We start from the raw sequence: 18,322 nt of genomic DNA on the forward strand, positions 1-18,322 counted from the left end.
GAAGAAAGGAAGTCAAATTGTCTCTGTTTGCAGATGACATGATTTAGAAAACCCCATCATCTCAGCCCAAAATCTCGTTAAGCTGATAAGCAACTTCAGCAAAGTCTCAGGATACAAAATCAATGTGCAAAAATCACAAGCATTCCTATACACCAATAACAGACAAACAGAGAGCCAAATCTTGAGTGAACTCCCATTCACAATTGCTACTAAAAGAATAAAATACCTAGGAATCCAACTTACAAGGGATGTGAAGGACCTCTTCAAGGAGAACTACAAACCACTGCTCAAGGAAATAAGAGAGGACACAAACCAATGGAAAAACATTCCATGCTCAAGGATAAGAAGAATCAATATCATGAAAATGGCCATACTGTCCAAAGTAATTTATAGATTCAATGCTATCCCCATCAAACTACCAATGACTTTCTTCACAGAATTGGAAAAAACTACTTTAAACCTCATATGGAACCAAAAAAGAGCCCGCATAGCCAAGACAATCCAGGGCAAGAAGAACAAAGCTGGAGGCATCATGTTACCTGACTTCAGACTATACTACAAGGCTACAGTAACCAAAACGCATGGTACTGGTACCAAAACAGATATATAGGCCAATGGAACACAGCAGAGGCCTCAGAAATAACGCCAGACATCTACAACCATCTGATCTTTGACAAACCTGACACAAACAAGCAATGGGGAAAAGATTCCCTATTTAATAAATGGTGTTGGGAAAACTGACTAGCCATATGCAGAAAACTGAAACTAGACCCCTTCCTTACACGTTATACAAAAATCAACTCAAGATGAATCAAATAGTTAAACGTAATACCTAGGATCATAAAAATCCTGGAAGAAAACTTGGGCAATACCATTCAGGACATAGGAATGGGCAAAGACTCATGTCTAAATCAGCAAAAGCAATGGCAACAAAAGCCAAAATTAACAAATGGGATCTAATTAAACTAAAGAGCTTCTGCACAGCCAAAGAAACTATCACCAGAGGGAACGGGCAACCTACAGAGTGGGAGAAAATTTTTGCAATCTATCCATCTGACAAAGGGCTAATATCCAGAATCCACAAAGGACTTAAACAAATTTACAAGAAAATAACAAAAAACCCCATCAAAAAGTGGGCAACAGATATGAACAGACACTTCTCAAAAGAAGACACTTATGCAGCCAACAGACATATGAAAAATGCTCATCATCCCTGGTCGTTAGAGAAATGCAAATCAAAACCACAATGAGATACCATCTCATGCCAGTTACAATGATGATCATTAAAAAGTCAGGAAACAACAGATGCTGGAGAGGTTGTGGAAAAATAGGAACACTTTTACACTCTTGGTTGGAGTGTAAATTAGTTCAACCATTGTGGAAGACAGTGCGGCAATTCCTCAAGGATCTAGAACTAGAAATACCATTTGACCCAGCAATCCCATTACTGGGCGTATACCCAAAGCAATATAAATCATTCTACAATAAAGACACATGCACACGTATGTTTATTGCAGCACTATTCACAATAGCAAAGACTTGGAACCAACCAAAATGCCCATCAATGGTAGCCTGGATTAAGAAAATGTGGCACATATACACCATGGAAGACTATGCAGCCATAAAAAAGGATAAGTTCATGTCCTTTTCAGGGACATGGATGAAGCTGGAAACCATCATTCTCAGAAAACTATCACAAGATCAGAAAACAAAACACCGCATGTTCTCACTCATAAGTGGGAGTTGAACAATGAGAACATATGGACACAGAGAGGGGAACATCACACACCGGGGACTGTCCAGGGGTGGGGGGCTAGGGGAGGGATAACATTAGGAAAAATACCTAATGTAGGTGACAGGTTAAGGGGTGCAGCAAACCACCATGGCACGTGTATACCTATGTAACAAAACTGCATGTTCTGTGCACATAACCCAGAACTTATAAGTATAATAAAAAAAGAAAAAAAAAAGAAAATTAGGATATAAAGGTGGAAAATTAAAGAAAAAAAACTTTGCATTCTTGGAACTGTTTAATTCATCATTTGTAATTCTTTGTTTATCTTCTGAATTTTTTTTCTTTGCCAGTAAATTCCATGATGACAGTGCCGTTTTTGTTTCTCTTATCACTACAGCTCCAGCACTGTTTCTAGTACCTGGCATTTGGTACATATTCGATTAATATTTACTGACAATAAAGAACACTTCAAAAATTTACAAGTGTGTAATTTATTCCTTAATGGCTAGTAATAGTTTTCAACTCACTTTCTCATAACTAAAAAAATGCTTAAATTTTCTTTTGTTCTAAAAGATTTTATGCTTTTTAATTCTTGAGCTGAATGGAATGTTCTGAATATATATGCTTTTATAGAGCCATCTAGTGCCCGTTTTGTTTAGTGAAACTAAAAATGAAAACAGGAGGAAAAGTCCACAATATCCTTAACAGTGAAGAATGCATAACCTCCATCTGGCAGCAGCAATTTAATACATCATCTGGCCTGTTGAATGACTTTTTTCCTGAGCTACTTCTGGCCTTCCCTGTATACACACCAGATTAGTCATTCTCGATTATGGTAACTAAAAATCTGATGAGAGTTTTATAGTTAACAAGGTATGTTGAACAAAGGTGCTGCTACTTGCTCCCTCCTGAAACCCCACTACAATGACAATAAAGGAATAAAATATGCACAATGTGTAAAGATAAAGAGAACAGAGTAGGAAACAGCAGCAAATAAGAGATGTTAACAAAATTTTAGAACTTAGAAGAATGGGTAGTAACTGACATTGCCTTTAGAGAAAGCTGATAACTAAGGAAGACTGGAGGAAGCCAGTAAGAAGATGAATCCCCAAACATCTCAAAAGCTGAAGGCAAAATAGTTACAGCCCTTCTCAAGACTCTACTGTGGGATTTGTACTCCAGCAGAGCATAAACCAAGAAATAATGAAAACATGGCATTCAGGACACAGGATGAAGGAAAGAGGTAAAGGGAAATTCCCAGATTGATCATAATGGAGAATCTCAAGATTCCATCTGTGAAACAAAGAAAGTAACCAGTAAAAATTGGAGGAGAAGGATTGAGAACTCTAAGAAATATCTTAAAATGACAACAAACAAAACAGCTGCTTGGATATATGGACAAGAGATTGCAGTTCCATCAAAATATTTGGGAATTAATTAGTAAGAGGTACATGAAAGAAAAATAGAAAATAAAAAATACAAGAAAAAATAAATTTAATAAATTGTTCAGCTGACAATGATACTTAAAAGGTGATAATGGTGTAAAAACCAAATATCAATTTAATCAATTGAGATACAACTACTTTGGGAAGATGGGAAGCGAGAAAATAATGGAAGTGGTGCGTTCATGTAAAAGAGCAAAATCTCTTTAGTTAACCATTTTAATATCTAAACTGAAAATGTTTTAAAATGATAAAATTATATTTAGAAGTATGGAGACAAGTGCTGAAAATAACAGAAAATGGTTTCTTCTAGGAGGAAGAATCAGGAGTATGACTGCAGATAGATATTTCTTATTCTAAGTTTCAACTTTTAAAGGTATATAATTTTTAATAGGTACCATATATTTTTCTTTCTTCCCCGTTGTGCACTTCCACACTGAGCCATGGTGCAAAGCAGCATGTTTTCAGATCCTGTCTAAATGGTACTATTATTGATAGCCTTATTTGGTCTCAACTGGAACTTTGATTACACAATATTAAACATAAGAATTTTTCAATGTTTGTTAGATCAGACATGCACAAAGCCACCTCATCCCTTCGCAAAAAGTCCCCTCCCCTCCACTAGTTGCTTGAGTACAATGGCTGATTTGTCCTCTCTGGCTTGAGGGATATTTTATAATGTCTGGCATCACAAAGCACTCCTCATGAAAGCACCAGACATCAATTGCCCAATTTTCTACCAGATTTTTCCCCAGTAACTCTTTCACACTTGGAACCAAAGTGTGATGCCACATTGCTGGCATTTTATAGTAGCCTGTGGGAACCATTCTAGTCAGCATTATATGGGCCAGTACTTTTGTGAGGGCTGCCTGTCAGGTGTAATCAATCAGCAGCTTGAGCATTTCTTTTAGCCTCAATGATCTGCCTTGTTGTATGGATTCACACTTTTATCATAGTCACCTTCTTAGAAAGCATTAAAACACCTACAAATTCTTAAATGAGCTGATTATTTTTCACTTTTTTCACTGGGATTTCTACAGAGGTTAAAGAAAACAAAAAACTCATTTTTTCAGTATTCCAAAATCATGGACTACTCCAAAGGCATACTACTCTCAGTATATGTCTTAACCCTATTATTACTCACTAGTTGGCAAAGCTCTGGTGACCGTGATAAGTTCTGCCATCCAGGCAGATTTTTCCTTTAGTAAGATGTCATATTCTAGGCAACAATCAGTTGAACGCATTGCTTATGCTCTTCATGTTTCGAGACTCCACAACCTAATTGGTGGGCTGCCTATAGTCTGAAAAATATGCATTTCCTAGTAGATAAAAGGTTTGAAGAGGAGATCTTTTCCACAGTCAGACTCTCACTAGACAAAACAAGGTAAGTGTGGGTAAAGTTTTCATAAGGTTTTTAATAAGTGACTGAAAGCAAAATGTATCCAAAGAATGCCATTCTGAGGAGAAAGCTTCTGAATTTCTTAGGTCCCAGGACTGTCTTAAAGAATGGATTTAACAGGGCCTATACTGGACCTCTTCCCTATGAATTTACTATAGCAGAATCACAACAAATAAGGAGAAGGATAGACAGAGAAAATAATGTTATTACTAGCAAGGCAGTTTTCCAATAAGCAAAAAACTTTTAAATCTGATTACATAATAAAAGGATTCTTAAAAGAGATCTAATTTCTGAGGAAACAAAATAACCTTAGCATTTGGGAGCTCAACAAAAAGCAAATCATAGGTCAGACCGAAGGTGAAACATCTCATACTGCAGTGTGAGATAGCATAGCCCAAACAGGAGGCTCAAGGAACCTTGGTGAAGCACACTGTTTTTGAGTTGAGCATCTTGAGTTGCTGCAATGAAGATTTCTTGAATGGATCTTGGTAGAACTTTCGCATTGTTGAATTTCCAAAAATATCACCAAAGTTTAATTAAGCAAAGCTGCATTTATTAGAATTTACTATGGCAAAGTAAAATTTCACTTCTACATTTTTAGAAATCAAGTATACAGAAAAGAAAGTGGTATGCTTCAAAGATCTTCAATTTGCTAACCTCTACCTTTAGTGTCTCTCTCTCTCTGTCTCTCTCTCTCTCTCTCTTTCTCAACATACCTGGAGGTAAAGTCCTTTGGACATGTATGACTCTCTTTTAAATATGTTCTTGATTACGAAAATGAGGTCTTTTGTGAATTCAGACCTGTGCATATCTGGTCACATAAAATTGCACCAGACAAGGCAGCTACATCACACACTTGCAATGCTAAATGAAATACCAAGTGAGGCTCAGTTGCCCATGCTAGACACATATTCTTGTCATCTCTTGCTAGCCAGTAAATGGTGAAATAACAAATATGTGCATAACATGCCACCCAAGATACCTTACCTCTTTAGCTCTAATAATATTTGCTTTATATATCTGGGTGCTCCGGTGTTGGGTGTGTGTGTGTGTGTGTGTGTGTGACCTCTTGCTGAACTGATTCCTTTATCATTATCATTATGTAATGCCTTTCTAGCTTCTTTTATGTTTTTTGACTTAAAGTCTTTTTTGTTTGATATAAGCATGGCTACTCTTACGCACTTTTGATTTCTTTTTGTGTGGAATATCTTTTTCCTTCCATTCACTTTCAGTTTTTGTGTGTCTTTACAGGTGAAGTGAATTTCTTGTAAGCAGTATATAGTTAGGTCTTGTTTTTTATCCACTTAGACAGTCTATATATTTTAATTCAGGAACTTAAACTACTTACATTCAAGGTTGTTATTGATAAGCGAGGACTTACTCTTATCATTTTGTTAAATTTTTTTCTGGTTGTTTGTGTATCCTTTGTTTCTTTGTCTCTTTTTATTTATCTTTGTGGTTTAGTGATTTTCCATATTACTAAAGTTTGATTCCTTTTTTTTCTCATTTGTGTACCTGTTTTACCAGTGAGTTTTACACTTTCATGTGTTTTCATTATGATAGATATCATCTTTTCTCTTTCAAATGTGTGACTCCCTTAACATTTCTTGTATAGACAGTCTAGTAGTAATGACAAGCTTGTGCTTTTCTGGGAAAGAATTTATTTCTTCTTCATTTCTGAAAGATAGCTTTATCAGCTATAGTATTATTGCCTATGAATTTCTTTCTTTTAGCATTTTGTATATATCACCTCATTCTCTTCTAGCCCATAAGGTTTCTGCTGAGAAATTTGTTTGTCTGAAGAGGATTCTCTTATATATGACTTGATGCTTTTTCTCTTGCTGCTTTTAGAATTCTCTGTCTTTTAATTTTGACAGTTTGCCTATAACGTGCCTTGTAGAAAACTTTTTTAAGTTGAATCTATTTGGGAAGCTTTGCACTTTGTGTATCTGGAAGTCCATATCTCTCCCAAGACTAGGGAAAGTTTCAGCTATTATTTTGTTAAATAGGTTTTCTATGCCTTTCCCACCTCTTCTGCTTCTGAAACTCCCACAACACAAAACTTTGTTTGCTTAATGGTGTCCCACATGTCACATAGGCTTTCTTCATTCTTTTTCGTCCTTTTTCTTTTTCTTTTTTTGTGTTCAATGGTTATTTTTAAAAGACATGTTTTCACATTTAGAAATGCTTTCTTCTACTTGATCTAGTCTATTTTTGAAGCTCTCAACTGGATTTTTTGTTTAATTCCTTGACTTATTCACTTCCAACATTTCTGTTTGGTTCTTTTTTATGATATCTATCTCTTTTTTGAATCTCTTAATTTTTAGATTTTTGTTATGTGTACATAGTAGTTGTATATATTTATGGGGTACCTGAGATATATTGATATAGGCATACAATGTATAAGAATCACATCACAGTAAATAGGGTATTCACCACCTCAAGCATTTATCATTTCTTTGTGTTATGAACATTCCAATTATACTGTTATTTTCAAATGTACAATAAATTATTGTCACCCTGTTGTGCTATCAAATACTAGATCTTATTCATTCTAACTTTATTTTTGTACCCATTAACCACCATCACTTTTCCTGCTGAATCTTATTAGATCATAAATTGTTTTCTTGATTTTGTTGGTATTATTTTGAATTCCATATCAGGCATTTCATACATTTCCTTTTCTTTGGGGCATGTTACTAGATAATTATTGTGTTCTTTTGGAGATGTTACATTTCCTTCTTTTTTTTTTTTTTTTTGGCTTCTTGTGGCCCTATGTTTATATCTGAACTTCTGGTGAAATAGTTACTTCTCCCAACTTTATGAAGCAGCTTTCATAATGAGAGACCTTTTCCTGTAAATGTGTCCTATAGTGTTGGTTAGGTAGGGTGCTTGGTTTTGTTTCTGGGTGGATGCAGTAGTGTAGTCTCTGTATGATTTCTTTGGCCATAACCAATAACAGCAGTGTCTGCAAATGCCTCAGTGGTGTAGGCTGTGGTTGCTTGTGGAGGCTATGATGTGGTTTTGTTGAGGATGAGGACGCTGGGAAGGTAGATCCTTCAGGTCCCTGAGAGGCATGCACAGGTGTGAAATAGCTATGCTGCTGGAAGGGATAGGGTTGTCAATGGTGGTAGTAGCAAGAACCAGGCAGACCAGACCTTGGACCTCTGGGTGCCATGCAGGTGGATAGCAGCCCCACTGTTGAGGAAGTTAGTGTTGCTGGTGGTGGCAGTAGTAAGCCCCATGTAGGCTGATCTTCAGGCTCCCATGTGGTTCTGCTGCTAAAGGGACAAAGTTACCTGGCAGTGGGGCAGCAGGCCTTGCATGAGCTGGTTATTGGGCCCTGGTGATCCCATCCCATCATTGAACAGGGCAGGGTTGCTGACAATGGTGAGCTGGCTGTGGGCAAGCCAGTTTTCACCCCTGGGTGGTTCTACTGCTGAGAGGGACAGAGTTGCTGGCGGTAAGGGCAGCAGGCCCCAGGTGGGCAGCTCTCAGTCTCTGAGGAGATCACATACTGGTTCCCACTGTCTTGAGGGCAGCTTTCCTGCTGTGCTGGACCTCTTGTTCCCCAGAGTACAGGGCACTGTGTGGGCTTGGGTCCCAAGGTCATGGCTGCATCACTGGTGTCAAAATACTGCAGCCCTCTGGGTAGATGTGCTATCATGTCAGTGGTGCCCCAGGGATATGGAGATGCAAGGGCTATTAGGCCCCTGGGCAGGGTGCAGTCTTGTGTTTGCTTCTCTCTCAAAATGGTACCAGGCTGCAGTAACGTGTGTGTCAGTGAGTTGGGAGGACCCAGAGTAAATTTCTTCTGTGGAATAATATAGTTTTGTGGACTCCAGGCAGCTCCCTATATATTGTGTTCAGGGCCTACTAGAAAGCTATTGGGCTTTCTTATAACTAGGACTGCAGGAATCTGTAGTAAGAGTGTGGACTGCTGAGGATCTCTTCCCTGCCTTCTCCCTGAATGAGTTCTTCCAGTTAATCCTGGCAATTTGTTTGCTTTGCTCTCTATGGTCCTATCCCAAGCCTCCATGCCTCAGAGAGTCTCTGTCACTTCCTTGCTAAATTCTAGTGTTCTCTAGACACTCTATTCAACATGTGGTTATCTATTTGTTTTTTTGGTCCTTCCTTTTTAGGGAGGTTAGTGCTGAGCACCTTTAGTCAGCCATCTTGATCTAAGCATCAAAAACATCTGTATTGAATGCCTACTACATGCCAGGTATCAAAAACATCTGTATTGAATGCCTACTACATGCCAGGAACTGTTCTAGGAGTCAGAGACATAGCAGTAACAATCAGAAAAATGTCCCTGTCTTGACATGGCTGAAGCTGGAAGCCATCATCTTAAGCAAACTAACACAAGAATAAAAAACCAAATACCACGTGTTCTCACTCATAAGTGGGAGTTGAACAATCAGAACAGATGGGCACAGGGAGGGGAACAACACACACTGGAGCCAGGAGGGGTGAGGGGTGGGTGGCAAGGGGAGGGAGAACATCAGGACAAATAGCTAATGCATGTGGGGCTTAACGGGTTGGTAGGTGCAGCCAACCACCATGGCACATATATACCTTTGTAACAAACCTGCACATGTAACCCGAAACTTAAAGTAAAAAAAAATATTAATTAAGAAAAAGAAAATGTCCCTGTCTTCACAGAGCTTACATTCTAATAGAATCGTAGAGCTAGACAATGAATAATTAAATAAATAATATGTCGAAGGATGATACTTACTATAAGTATATATTGAGCAAGTTAAGGAAATAGAGTGGCTGTAGTAAGGACACTTAATGTAGGTACTCAACGAGGGTTTTCTGATTAGTGGCATTTGAGAAGCAATGTGAAGTGAAGGGGAAATCAGGTATCGGGGGAAATGCCCTTCAGGAAGAAGTACATCATGGCTGTAAATTAGGGTCATGCCTTGTGGCTCCAAAGATCAACAAGGAGGCCTCTGTGATTTGAGCAAAGTAAGTCAGGCAAAGAGAGAAAGAAGATGAGGCCAGTGAGAAAGCAAGAAAAGACTGAAGGCCAAATCATGCAAAGCTAACAGGCTGTTGAAGATTTCTGCTATCACATTGAGTGTGATAGGATGACTTTTGAAGTTAATGTGATTTGACTTAAGTTTTTAAAACATCTCTTTAGCTGTTGTTTCAAAAACAGACTATAGAAAATCAAGATTGGCAGACAAAAGACCAATTACAAACCAATTAGAATAATAATCAGTGGTGGCTTGAACCAGGGCAGTAGCAGTGGGGGTATTAAGACAGAACTCAAAACTAAATGTATTTTGAAGCTAGAATAAACATGGTATCTTGACAGGGTAGCTGTTGGGGATGATAGAAGAGAGTCATGCAGGATAATTTCAAGGCTTTAGGCCAACATAATAGAAAAGGTTGAGTTGCCATTAATTGAGATGAGAAGACTGCCAATGTACCATGTTGGGGACAAGATGAAGAGTCCAATTTTAAACATTGTAAGAGAATGGAATTGTCACAGAGTAAACCCCAAAATTGAGGCTCAGCCCAGGAGGCCAAGTGGGTTGTTGGCTTTGCACAGGAAAGAATTCAAGAGTGAGACAACAGAGTAAAATGAAAGCAAGTTTATTAAGAAAATAAAAGAGTAAAAGTGTGGCTACTCCATAGGCAGATTAGCCCTCATGGGTTGTTGGCTGGCCATATTTATGGTTATTTCTTGATTATATGCAAAATATGGGGTAGATTATTCATCAGTTTTCTGGGAAAGAAGCAGGGAGTGGAACTGAGGGTTCCTGCCCTTTTGGACCGTGTAACTTCCAAATGTTGCCATGGCATTTGCAAATTGCAGTGGCAATGGTAGGAGTTTCTTTTAGCAGGCTTACACATTATAATTAGTGCATAATGAGCAGTGAGAACAATCAGAGGTAGCTTTTGTTACCATCTTGATTCTGACTGGTTTCTGATGGCTTCTTTACACCATATTGTTTTATCAGCAGGGTTTTTGTAAACTGTGTCTTTAGAAACAAGTTTTGCTGAACTTGTCAGGCCTCTGAGCTCAAGCTAAGCCATCATATCCCCTGGGACCTGCACGTGCACATCCAGATGGCCGGTTCGTGCCTTAAATGATGACATTCCACCACAAAAGAAATGAAAATGGCCTGTTCCTGCCTTAACTGATGACATTATCTTGTGAAATTCCTTCTCCTGGCTCATCCTGGCTTAAAAGCTCCCCTACTGAGCAACTTGTGACCCCCACTCCTTCCCACCAGAGAACAACCCCCCTTTGACTGTAATTTTCCTTTACCTACCCAAATCTTATAAAACGGCCCCACCCCTATCTCCCTTCACTGACTCTGTTTTCAGACTCAGCCCGCCTGCACCCAGGTGAAATAAACAGCCTTGTTGCTCACACAAAGCCTGTTTGGTGGTCTCTTCGCACAACGCACATGAAATTTGGTGCCGTGACTCAGATTGGGGGACCTCCCTTGGGAGATCAATCCCCTGTCCTCCTGCTCTTTGCTCCATGAGAAAGATCCACTTACAACCTCAGGTCCTCAGACCAACCAGCCCAAGAAACCTCTCACCAATTTCAAATCCGGTAAGTGGCCTCTTTTTACTCTCTTCTCCAACCTCCCTCACTATCCCTCAACCTCTTTCTCCTTTCAATCTTGGTGCCACACTTCAATCTCTCCCTTCTCTTAATTTCAATTCCTTTCATTTTCTGATAGAGACAAAGGAGACACGTTTTATCTGTGGACCCAAAACTCTGGCACCAGTCACGGACTAGGGAAGGCAGCCTTCCCTTGGTGTTTAATCACTGCAGGGACGCCTCTCTGATTATTCACCCCGGTTTCAGAGGTGTCAGACCACACAGGGATGCCTGCCTTGGTCCTTTGCCCTTAGCAGCAAGTCCCACTTTTCTGGGGGAGGGGCAAGAACCCCAACCCCTTCTCTCTGTGTCTCTACCCCTTCTCCGCTTTTCTAGAGGAGGGGCAAGAACCCCTCAACTGCTTCTCCTTCACCCTTAGCAGCAAGTCCCACTTTTCTGGGGGAGAGGCAAGAAACCCCCAACCCCTTCTCCTTCACCCTTAGCAGCAAGTACCACTTTTCTAGGAGGCAAGAACCCCCGATCCCTTATTTCCACATCCCAACCTCTTATCTCTGCACCCTGAACCCTTATTTCCATGCCCCGACCTTTTATCTCTGCGCCCCAATCCCTTATTTCCGCACCCCAACCTCTTATCTCTGCACCCCAATCCCTTATTTCTGCACCCCGACTTCTTATCTCTGCACCCCAACCCCTTATTTCCATGCCCCGACCCCTTCTCTGCTTTTCTGGAGGGCAAGAACCCCCCCACCCCTTCTCCGTGTCTCTACTCTCTTTTCTCTGGGCTTGCCTCCTTCACTATGGGCAAGTTTCCACCTTCCATTCCTCCTTCTTCTCCCTTAGCTTGTGTTCTCAAGAACTTAAAACCTCTTCAACTCACACCTGACCTAAAACCTAAATGCCTTATTTTCTTCTGCAGTGCCACTTGACCCCAATACAAACTCGACAGTGGTTCCAAACAGCCAGAAAATGGCACTTTCAATTTTTCCATCCTACAAGATCTAAATAATTCTTGTCATAAAATAGGCAAACGGTCTGAGGTGCCTGACATCCAGGCATTCTTTTACACATCAGTCCCTCCCTAGTCTCTGTTCCCAATGCAACTTGTCCCAAATCATCCGTCTTTCCCTCCAGCCTGTCCCCTCAGTCCCAAACCCAAGCGTTGCTGAGTCTTTCTAATCTTCCTTTTCTATAGACCCATCTGACCTCTCCCCTCCTCTCCAGGCTGAGCCACGTCCCAATTCTTCCTCAGCCTCTGCTCCCCCACCCTATAATCCTTTTATCACCTCCCCTCCTCACACCCAGTCCAGCTTACAGTTTCATTCCTCAACTAGCCTTCCCCCACCTGCCCAGCAATTTCCTCTTAAAAAGGTGGCTGGAGCTAAAGGCATAGTCAAGGTTAATGCTCCTTTTTCTTTAACCGACCTCTCCCAAAATCAGTTAGTGTTTAGGCTCTTTTTCATCAAATATGGAAAACCCAGCCCAGTTCATGGCTCATTTGGCAGTAACCCTGAGACGCTTTACAGCCCTAGACCCTGAAAGGTCAGAAGGCAGTCTTATTCTCAATATGCATTTTATCTTTTTTACCCAATCTGCTCCTGACATGAAATAAAGCTCCAAAAATTAAATTCTGGCCCTCAAACCCCACAACAGGACTTAATTAACCTCACCTTCAAGGTGTACAATAATAGAGTAGAGGCAGCCAAGTAGCAGTGTATTTCTGAGTTGCAATTCCTTGCCTCCACTGTGAGACAAACCCCAGCCACATCTCCAGCACACAAGAACTCCAAATGCCTGAACCTCAGCTGCCAGGGGTTCCTCCAGAACCTCCTCCCCCAGGAGCTTGCTATAAGTGCTGGAAATCTGGCCACTGGGCCAAGGAATGCCCACAGCCCAGGATTCCTCCTAAGCCGTGTCCCATCTGTGCAGGACCCCACTGAAAATCAGACTGTTCAACTCACCTGGCAGCCACTTCCAAAGCCCCTGGAACTCTGGCCCAAGGCTCTCTGACTGACTCCTTCCCAGATCTTCTCGGCTTAGCAGCTGAAGACTGACACTGCCTGATCACCTCATAAAGCCTACAGGACCATCACAGACACTCTAGGTAACTCTCACAGTAGAGGGTAAATCTGTCCCCTTCTTAATCAATATGGAGGCTACTCACTCCACATTACCTTATTTTCAGGGCCTGTTTCCCTTGCCTGCATAACTGTTGTAGGTATTCATGGCCAGGCTTCTAAACCTCTTAAAACTCCCCAACTCTGGTGCCAACTTAGACAATACTCTTTTATGCACTCTTTTTTAATTATCCCCACCTGCCCAGTTCCCTTATTAGGCTGAGACACTTTAACTAAATTATCTGCTTCCTTGACTATTCCTGGACTACAGCTGCATCTCATTGCCGCCCTTCTCCCCAACCCAAAGCCTCATTTGCATCTTCCTCTCGTATCCCCCAACCTTAACCCACAAGTATAGGACATTTCTATTCCTTCTCTGGCAACCGATCACAAGCCCATTACCATCCCATTAAAACCTAATCACCCTTACCCCGCTCAATGCCAACATCCCATCCCACAGAATGCTTTAAAAGGATTAAAGCCTGTTATCACTTGCCTGCTACAGCATGGCCTTTTAAAGCCTATAAACTCCCCTTACAATTCCCCCATTTTACCTGTCCTAAAACCAGACAAGCCTTACAGGTTAGTTCAGGATCTGCGCCTTATAAACAAAACTGTTTTGCCTATCCCCCTCCCTTGGTGCCAAACCCATATACTCTCCTATCCTCAATACCTCCCTCAACAACCCATTATTCTGTTCTGGATCTCAAACATGCTTTCTTTACTATCCCTTTGCACCCTTCATCCCAGCCTCTCTTCGCTTTCACCTAGACTGACCCTGACACCCATCAGGCTTAGCAAATTACCTAGGCTGTACTGCCGCAAGACTTCACAGACAGCCCCCATTACTTCAGCCAAGCCCAAATTTCATCCTCATCTGTTACCTATCTCGGCATAATTCTCATAAAAACACACGTGCTCTCCCTGCTGATCATGTCCGACTAATCTCCCAAACCTCAATCCCTTACAAAACAACAACTCCTTTCCTTCCTAGGCATGGTTAGTGCAGTCAGAATTCTTACACAAGGACCAGGACCGCACCCTGTAGCCTTTTTATCCAAACAACTTGACCTTTCTGTTTGGCCTAGCCCTCAAGTCTGCGTGTGGCGGCTGCCACTGCCCTAATACTTTTAGAGGCCCTTAAAATCACAAACTATGCTCAACTCACTCTCTACAGTTCTCATAACTTCCAAAATCCATTTTCTTCCTCACACCTGACACATATACTTTCTGCTTCCTGGCTCCTTCAGCTGTACTCACTCTTTGTTGAGTCTCCCACATTATTCCGGATACCACACCTGACCCTCATGACTGCATCTCTCTGATCCACCTGACGTTCACCCCATTTCCCCACATTTCCTTCTTTCATGTTCCTCACCCTGAACACACTTGGTTTATTGATGGCAGTTCCACCAGGCCTAATCGCCACTCACCAGCAAAGGCAGGCTATGCTATAGTATCTTCCACATCTATCATTGAGGCTACTGTTGTGCCCGCCCTCCACTACCTCTCAGCAAGCCGAACTCATTGCCTTAAGTCAAGCCCTCACTCTTACAAAAGGACTAAACATCAACATTTATACTGACTCTAAATATGCCTTCCATATCCTGCACCACCATGCAAGAGGTTTCCTCACTACACAAGGGTCCTCTATCATTAATGCCTCTTTAATAAAAATGCTTCTCAAAGCTGCTTTACTTCCAAAGGAAGCTAGACTCATTCACTGCAAAGGCCATCAAAGGGCATCAGATCCCATCTCTCAGGACAATGCTTATGCTGATAAGATAGCTAAAAAAGCAGCTAGCATTCCAACTTTTGTCCCTCACTTTCAGTTTTTCTCCTTCACATCAGTCACTTGCACCTACTCCCCCACTGAAACTTCCACCTATCAATCTCTTCCCACACAAGGCAAATAGTTCTTAGACCAAGGAAAATATCTCCTTCCAGCCTCACAGGCCCATTCTATTCTGTCATCATTTCATAACCTCTTCCATGTAGGTTACAAGCCGCTAGCCCGTCTCTTAGAACCTCTCATTTCCTTTCCATCATGGAAGTCTATCCTCAAGGAGATCACTTCTCAGTGTTCTATCTGCTATTCTACTACCCCTTGGGGATTGTTCTGCCCCCCTCCCTTCCCTACACATCAAGCTCAAGGATTTGTCCCTGCCCAGGACTGGCAAATTGACTTTACTCACATGCCCCGAGTCAGAAAACTAAAATATCTCTTCGTCTGGGTAGACACTTTCACTGGATAGGTAGAGGCCTTCCTACAGGGTCTGAGAAGGCCACCATGGTCATTTCTTCCCTTCTGTTAGACATAATTCCTCAGTTTGGCCTTCCCACCTCTATACAGTCCGATAGCAGACCGGCCTTTATTAGTCAAATCAGCCAAGCATTTTTTCAGGCTCTTAGTATTCAGTGAAACTTTTATATCCCTTACAGTCCTCAGTCTTCAAGAAAGGTAAAACGGACTAATATTCTTTTAAAAACACACCTCACCAAGCTCAGCCACCAACTTAAAAAGGACTGGACAATACTTTAACCTCTTTCTCTTCTCAGAATTCAGGCCTGTCCTCAGAATGCTACAAGGTACAGCCCATTTGAGCTCCTGTATAGACGCTCCTTTTTATTAGGCCCCAGTCTCATTCCAGACACCAGACCAACTTGGACTGTGCCCCAAAAAACTTGTCATCCCTACTATCTTCTGTCTAGTCATACTCCTATTCACCATTCTCAACTACTCAAACATGCCCTGCTCTTGTTTACACTGCCGGTTTACACTGTTTCTCCAAGCCATCACAGCTGATATCTCCTAGTGCTATCCCCAAGCTGCCACTCTTAACTCTTAAAGTAAATAAGTAATCTTTGCTGGCAGGACTATGCTGAATCTCCTTAGGCACTAATTAAATATCCTGTGTCCTCCCAATTCTTAGACCTTTAATACCTGTTTTTCTCCTTCTCTTATTCCGTTTTTCAATTCATACAAAGCCATATCCAGGCCATCACAAATAATTCTAAATGACAAATGTTTCTTCTAGCAACCCCACAATATCACCCCTTACCACAAAATCTTCCTTCAGCTTAATCTCTCCCACTCCAGGTTCCCACCCGCCCCTGATCCCACTCGAAGCAGGCCTGAGAAACATCGCCCATGATCTCTCCATACCACCCCCAAAAATTTTCACCGTCCCAACACTTTACCACTATTTCATTTTATTTTTCTTATTACTATAAGAAGACAGGAATGTCATGCCTCTGAGCTCAAGCTAAGCCATCATATACCCTGTGACCTGCACTTACACATCCAGATGGCCAGTTCCTGCCTTAACTGATAACATTCCACCACAAAAGAAATGAAAATGGCCTGTTCCTGCCTTAACTGATGACATTATCTTGTGAAATTCCTTCTCCTGGCTCATCCTGGCTCAAAAGCTCCCCTACTAAGTACCTTGTTACCCCCACTCCTGACCGCCAGAGAACAACCCCCTTTGACTGTAATTTTCCTTTACCTACCCAAACCTTATAAAACGGCCCCACCCCTATCTCCCTTTGCTGACTCTCTTTTCAGACTCAGCCCGCCTGCACCCAGGTGAAATAAACAGCCTTGTTGCTCACACAAAGCCTGTTTGGTGGTCTCTTCTCATGGACGCGCATGAAAGAAATCCTGTCTCAAAAATCAAAGGCAAAAGTGGTGGAGATGGCATGAGACAGGAGCATGAATAGATAATTCAGCCACAGAAATGGGAAGGAAGGCAGAATACTTTGACCTAGGTGCTGGTTGGTAGGTAGATTTGATAAAGGAGCTTGAGAAATTCTCTATATTTAAGTAAATAAAGTTAAGAATGAGGATGGAGACAGAGATGCAAGTTTTAGGATAGAGAAAAAGCAAGAAATAATCATTCTAGAGAGAGCAAGATAGAAGGACTAGACCAGCAGTTCTCAAAGGGTGTTCTGTGAACACCTGAGATGGAGACCCTTCCAGAGGGGGTCTGTCAAAAACTTTTCCTAATAGTACTATGATGTTATTTACCTTTTTCACTAAGTAAGTTAATATTTTCACAATGGTGAAATAAAGGGTAAAAAAACTCCTTAGCACAAATCAAGGAAATAGAGCCAAACTGTATTAGTGCTCATTGTATTTTTTCCCACCACGCACATGCAGGAAAAAAAAATAATGCTGGTTTCATTTAAGAATGTTCTTTTTTTCACCAGGCACTGTGGCTCACACCTGTAATCCCAGCACTTTGGGAGGCCGAGGCAGGTGGATCACCTGAGGTCAGGAGTTTGACACCAGTCAGGACAACATGGTAAAAGCCTGTCTTTACTAAAAATACAAAAATTAGCTGGGCCTGATGGTAGGTGCCTGTAACCCCAGCTACTCAGGAGGCTGAAGCAGGAGAATCACTTGGACACAGGACGTGGAGGTTGCAGTGAGCCGAGATTGCACCACTGCACTCCAGCCTGGGTGATAGAGCAGCAAGACTCCATCTCAAAAAAAGAAAGAAAAAAATTTAAATGTAAAAAAAGAGTTTATTTGGGCTGAATTTGAAGACTGCAACCTGGGAGACATAGATTCAAGTTGCCCTAAATATATGCTCCTTAAAAATATTTTTGATGAAAGAATACAAAACATAAATTACATTAAATCTTGACTCTTTAAGTACCTACTTTTTAATATTCTGTTTACAAAAGGGGAAGTATGTGTAAATCACCACTGATGCCATCCAGAAATACAATTATTTCTTGGAAAAAAGCTTTTGTACAGTTGTTGAGTTGCAGGCTGAACTGGACATTTTTTCCCTTGGACCGTCGTCTTAAATTAAAACAATGACAAAAACACTATGGTTATTCACATTTGAGTATTAGGCATATCTGTTTCCAGTGATACAATCCATGCTTTTAAGTGAAAAGTAGAATGCTAGAGATTTTTATCTGCTGTAATGAGACCGATAGATTGACAATACTTAATGATTTTTTCAAGAGATCAGTGGTCATACTGATGTACATGATTTTTTAATATTGGGTCAATGATGAAAAGAT

The 18,322-nt window shown here is 41.1% G+C and overlaps 1 pseudogene; it reads right to left on the reverse strand.

Annotated features, from left to right (window-relative positions):
* LOC100610024 (immunoglobulin J chain-like) overlaps positions 1-4,421 on the reverse strand; it is an 86,916-nt pseudogene extending 82,495 nt beyond the window's left edge.
* Positions 4,422-18,322: the final 13,901 nt, after the last annotated feature.

This window comes from Pan troglodytes, chromosome 7 (genome assembly GCF_028858775.2).
Source record: "Pan troglodytes isolate AG18354 chromosome 7, NHGRI_mPanTro3-v2.0_pri, whole genome shotgun sequence".
Classification (NCBI taxonomy): Eukaryota; Metazoa; Chordata; class Mammalia; order Primates; family Hominidae; genus Pan; species Pan troglodytes.